Consider the following 5855-nt stretch of genomic DNA (forward strand, 5'->3'; position numbering starts at 1 on the left):
CGGAACCGCTGGTAGTTTCGAACTGCTGACCTTGTGGCTCGCAGCCCGATCCATAACCACTATGCTACCAGAGCTCCTTTCTTTTGGAGAGATTCAAATATGGTCTCTTCCAATTGGTTGGCCAGGTAGCAGGCTTCTAAATTCATTGATAGCCTCCAGTGCTATATCAGTTTGTTGAAGCATTTCAATTTATAATCTGTCAATTCCTGGAGTCTTCTTTTTGGTAATGCTTTCAATGCAGTCTGGAACTCTTCATTTGGTGCCATTAGTTCTTGATCATATGGGATTTCTTGAAATAATGACTCTGTGTATTCCTTAAATCTTCTTTTGATGTTTCTAGTGTCATTCTTTATTTACATTATAGAAGTGAGGATTTACAACACATGGAATACTTCAATCAGATCAGAACTGAGCACATCATTGTGGTGATTGCATTATATTAGATCTCATAATGGAGGGATTGTTGTTGTTGTTAAGTACCATGAAGTCGGTTCCGACTCACAGTGACCCTGTACAGGGCTTCCAGGCTGTAAATCTTTACAGGAGCAGAAAGCCTCATCTTTTTCCTGTAGAACGACTGGTAGTTTCAAACTGCCGACTTAAGGTTAGCAGACCAATTCATAACCACTATGCTGCCAGAGCTCCTTAATGGAGGGATTAGTACTTCTTAAATGCCAAAACACTGAAAATCCAGGCATGGTTAAGTTGATACAAAATTGTAACTATCGAAGGGGACTTCAAAAATTTTGTGAAAAATTGAATTGTAACAAAATTCATTTATTTCACAGATTTTTTGAAGCCCCTTTGTATGCTGTCGTATAGGTCCCTTGTGGCACTAACAATTTGCATTCAACTACTACCCTGCAAGTTGGGAGTTCAAAGCTACCAAGTGGCACCTCCAAAAAAAAGCGTGGCAATTTAATTCTGTGAAGAAGCTGCTCTATTCTGTAATATATGGGGTTGAAGTGAGTTGGAATTAACTTGATGGCAACAAGTTTGGTTTGGATACATGTTGTCTTATGGTCTAATAAACAAGAATTAGCTTTCTTTGGCTTAATAAAACAGTTACTTCTGGAAACCAATCATTTGCCAGGTACTATATGTTGTTGTTGTCAGGTGCCATTTAGTCGGAACCAAATCATAGTGACTCCATGCACAGCAGAATGAAACAATGTCCGATCCTGGGCCAACCTCACTACCGCCGTCACACTTGATGCCATCAATGATGCCATCTGGCTGATCTATCTTGTTGGGGGTCTTCCTCTTTTTCTATGACACTCCATCTTACCCAGCATGACATCCTTCTCCAGCGACTGTTCTCTCCTGACAATATGTCCAAAATATGAGAGACGAAGCTTAGCCATCCTGGCCTCCAAGGAGCACTCTGGCTGCACTTCTTCCAAAACAGATCTATTGGTTCTTTTGGCAGTCCATGGTACTTTTAGTATTCTCCTCCAATACCACAACTCAAAGGCATCAATTCTTCTACAATCTTCCTTATTCACTGTCCAGTTTTCACATCCATATGAAGTTACTGAAAATACCATAACTTGGGTCAGGCACACCTTAGTCCTCAAGCTGACATCTCTGCTCTTCAACACTTTAAAAAGTTCCTGTGCAGCAGATTTGCCCAATGCAATATGTCATCTGATCTCTTGACAGCTGCTTCCATGAGTGTTGATAGTTGATCCAAGAAGAATGAAGTCCTTGACAACTTCAATCCTCTCTCCATTGATAAGAATGTTGTTTATTGGTCCAGTGGTGAGGATTTTTGTTTTCTTGACATTGAGATGCAACCCATACCGAAGGCTGTGCTCTTTGATCTTCATCAGTAAATGTTTCAAGTCCTCTTCACTTTCAGCAAGCAAGGTTGTATCATCTGCATATCGCAGGTTGTTAATGAGTCTTCCTCCAATCCTGATGCCACATTTTTCTTCATAGAACCCAGCTTCTCGTATTATTTGCTCAGCATACAGGTTGAATAAGTATGGTGAAGGAACACAACCTTGTCGCACACCTTTCCCAATTTTAAAACATTCAGTGTTCCCATACTCTGTTCGAACAACTGCTTCTTGGTCCAGGTACAGATTCCTCAGAAGTACAATTAAGTGTTCTGGAATATTCATACTTCTCAATGTTGTCCATTGCTTGTCATGATCCACACAATTGAAAGCCTTTGTGTAGTCAATAAATAAAGCATAGGTAAACATCTTTCTGATATTCTCTGCTTTCAGCCAAGATCCACTGGACATCTGCAATGTATCTCTCGTTCCACAGCCTCTTCTGAATCCAGCTTGAACCTCTGGAAGTTCTCTGTCAATGTATGATTGTAGCCGTTTCTGTATTACCTCTAGCAAAACTTTACTCGCTTGAGATATCAAAGAGATTGTCCGATGATTTCTGCATTCCATTGGGTCACCTCTTTTTGGAATGGGCACAGATACGGATAGTTGTCTTCCAAACTTCTTGGCAGAGATGAGTGAGTGCCTCTTGTGCTGCCTCACTTTCTTGAAAGATTTCAATTTTTATTCCATCAATTCCTGGTGCCTTGTTCTTTGCCAATTTTTTCAGTGCATTTTGGACTTCCTCCCTGAGTATCATTGGCTCTTGTTCATAGGGTACCTCTTCCTGGTGCATAGGGTCACTATGAGTCAGTACCGACTCGATGGCACCTAACAACAAAAACAATATCCTGGTGTGGCGCTTTGGGTTAATGTGTCAGACTGCAAAGCAATTTTAACTGAAAGGTTGGCAGTTCAAGCTCACCAGCTGTTCCTCGGAAACCCTACACAGGGTTGCTATGGGTCGGAACTGACTCAATGGCACTTAACAACAATAATATTAAGTGCTTAACATGTCTACCACACATGACAACTCTGAAAATGAAAGCTGATCATAATTTTGTATGTCATAGAACAGCTTTAGTAAGTCTTATGGGTTGAATTGTGTCCCTCAAAAATACAAGTTTACAGTCCTAACCTCTATTGTTGTTATGTGCCATGGAGTCAGTTTCGACTCATAGCGACCCTTTACAGGGTTTCCAAGGCTGTAAATCTTTACGGGAGCAGAAAGCCTCATTTTTCACCCATGAAACAGCTGGTAGTTTTGAACCTCTGACTGTGAGATTAGCAGCCCAATCGTAACCACTATGCTACCAGAGCTCTATAACTTTGGTTATAATTAAATTTGCAAACAGGTTGTCTTTGTAAAGTTGATGAGCCAGGACTAGTGTAGGAGGTATTTTAAGTCAATCTATTTTTATATATAAAGGAGATCAAACAAGCAAAGTAAGAAGCAGAGGCTTGGAAGAGGGATGCAAAGACACATGAATACTGTCCAAGGAGCAGTTCAGAGACAAGGAGGACCTTTCCTTTAAAGCCAACAAAGACTGAAAGCCTTCCCCTAGAACTGGCACCCTGGATTTGGATTTATAGCATCTTAAACTGAGAGAAAATAAATTCTGTTTATTAAAATCTTCCACTTATATTTCTGTTACAGAGGCACTAGATAACTAAGACAGTACAGCTGAATACCTTGTCAACTAATAACTGGCAAACCAGATCTACTACAAAGTCCATGATCTTTCTACAACCAGCACAGTTCCCACCATAAAGTCTTTTTAAGAGCCCTGCAGATGATTGCTGGATCATCCCTTAAAATTTTTCAGATACTCACTGCTCAGCTGGAAAGATTACTGTGGTAACTTCAAGCCAAACTAAATCATGAGGCTGAAGTTTCATTTACTGCCAACCACAGTGCAAATCAAAAAAAGCCTATTTATTTGCAATCCAAGCTGTGTTGCTTTTCTTCTTTTTTTAAAAATCACTTATGTGCTAAAAAAAAAAAAAAAGTCACAGAGCTTTAATTTGTGGCAGGTTGAAGCAAGCTTATTAAGAATGCTAGTTACCAAATGCACATCCACTTGTCTGGACTAGCCCATTGCCACATTCTTGTAACAGGGTTAAATAGCAGTTTAGTCACCTAATCAAAAAGCACACTGTTATAAAGGAAGTGACTAATAATATTCTGGAACCAACGGAATATTAAAAGAGATGTGTAGGTCATGAACAATTATCTACAAAATTCTTATGTAAATAGCTCAAAAACTGTTCTTTGCCTGGCCTTGCTGTGTTATAGTCCTCAATGGATTTGGCAAGTTGGTGAAGTTTAATGAAATAAATGCCAACAGTGACAAATTCTGAGGTTTTCTGCTATGTACACAAACATGAATGCTACCATACAAGCAAATAGCTGAAAGAAATAAGGATGGTCACTTTAGAAGGCTTCATTTTATAACTGTTGCAATTTTTAGACTAGTTGAAAGCATCCTTAAAATTCATTAGGTTCTGTTATCCAAAGACCACAGATCTTTAAGCCAAAACAACTCAAAAGATGCTGCCACACCTTCTGCAAAAAAGATGTGAAGGTGGTATCTGACCTCCTATGATTTCACTAAGGGATGGGGAGCAGGGAAGAGAATCACCATTAGCCCAAGACGGATTACTATGGGGAAGGGGTCAGACATACCACCGTCCTCCAAACTTCCTTACCAATTCTGACAGCAGGCATCCCTCTCACAGCACCCTCTACTTCTCAGCTGGGTTTGACAATTCATTACAATGGCCATAAAGAATTCACAGACCATACCTATGATTATGAACTTTATTAGGGAAATTAAGTTTACAATTCAGGATCAGAAATTCTAAAGACACAGTTCTTTAGTCCGGACAGCCTCTTCCCAACTATACCTACAGGCTGGCCTCTGCCTCACTCTTGACCCACTGGCCTAACCTCTGCTCTGTTCAAGCAATGTAATAAAGTTCTTTAGCACTGCTCATCAATGCCCAAATGGAACTCCACTCCACTATAAACCTCAATCTGAAGGTGCTTAGCACTAACTCCGTGGGTCAGCAAATCTAGTTGCAGGCACCCCAACACAAAACCAAGCCTCCTGTCTGAAAATACTCAGCTTTATTTACTCTGTAGGTGAGAAGCCCACTGCTGTACTATTAGATTTCCACGTTTTTACAATCACAATTAACCTTGTTAACAATCACTAACAACTGAATTATATAATCCTGTCAGTATGCCCCCCGTCTCCCACCACCACACACACACTCTTTTCTTATCCAGACTCAGCAGGTTAAAAAAATATATACAACTAATCTGCATGGTCCAGCCAGCTGTTTGGTGGAGTTCACAAAAACCATGGCTAAAAACAACAATATTACATAATTCACTGCATGACTCCTTCCCAACAAAGTATTGGGTACCTTATTTCAAGTTAGTAAAGGAATTTCCTTAGAAATGGTACCAGTGACCCACTCTTAAACTTTTATCAGAATTTTCACCCTCCCTCCTCAACAGATTCCAAATGAAAGACCATTTAACCTCAAAAAAATTTTAGTATGGTTTTCCCATGTAACAGGGGAAGAAAACGAGGTCTATAAGGGTAAAGTTGTTTTCCCCAAGTCTCACATGTTAATAAAAGCACAAGTATGTGCTCTTGACTACGAAATAACCTTAGCCATCTTCTTTAAAGATGTTATAATCAGGTGCAAAATATTAATAACCATCTTAGTAGTCCTGGTGTGTCACTGTAGGATAAGCACTGGACGGCTCACCACAAGGTCAGAAGTTAAAACCCACCAGTCTTTCCTCGGAAACCCTATAGTGGGTTGCTATGAGTCAACTTAAAACCAAATGTCCACCACTCGTCTGTCAGTTTGTAGTACTGTGGTGGCTTGTGAGTTGCTGTGATTCTGAAAGCTATGCCACCAGTATTTTAAATACCAGCAGGGTCACCCATGGTGGACAGGTTTCAGATGAACTTCCAGACAAAGAAAGACAAACTA

The 5855-nt window shown here is 40.1% G+C and overlaps 1 protein-coding gene and 1 pseudogene across 1 annotated transcript in view; one reads left to right on the forward strand and one right to left on the reverse strand.

Annotated features, from left to right (window-relative positions):
- The window catches only part of FAF1 (Fas (TNFRSF6) associated factor 1), a 665112-nt gene that overhangs the window by 266138 nt on the left and 393119 nt on the right, over window positions 1-5855 (reverse strand). The gene's annotated exons all lie outside the window — the stretch shown is intronic.
- The window catches only part of LOC102838044, a 39596-nt pseudogene that overhangs the window by 9750 nt on the left and 23991 nt on the right, over window positions 1-5855 (forward strand).

This window comes from Chrysochloris asiatica, unplaced genomic scaffold (genome assembly GCF_000296735.1).
Source record: "Chrysochloris asiatica unplaced genomic scaffold, ChrAsi1.0 scaffold00026, whole genome shotgun sequence".
NCBI classification, from domain to species: domain Eukaryota; kingdom Metazoa; phylum Chordata; class Mammalia; order Afrosoricida; family Chrysochloridae; genus Chrysochloris; species Chrysochloris asiatica.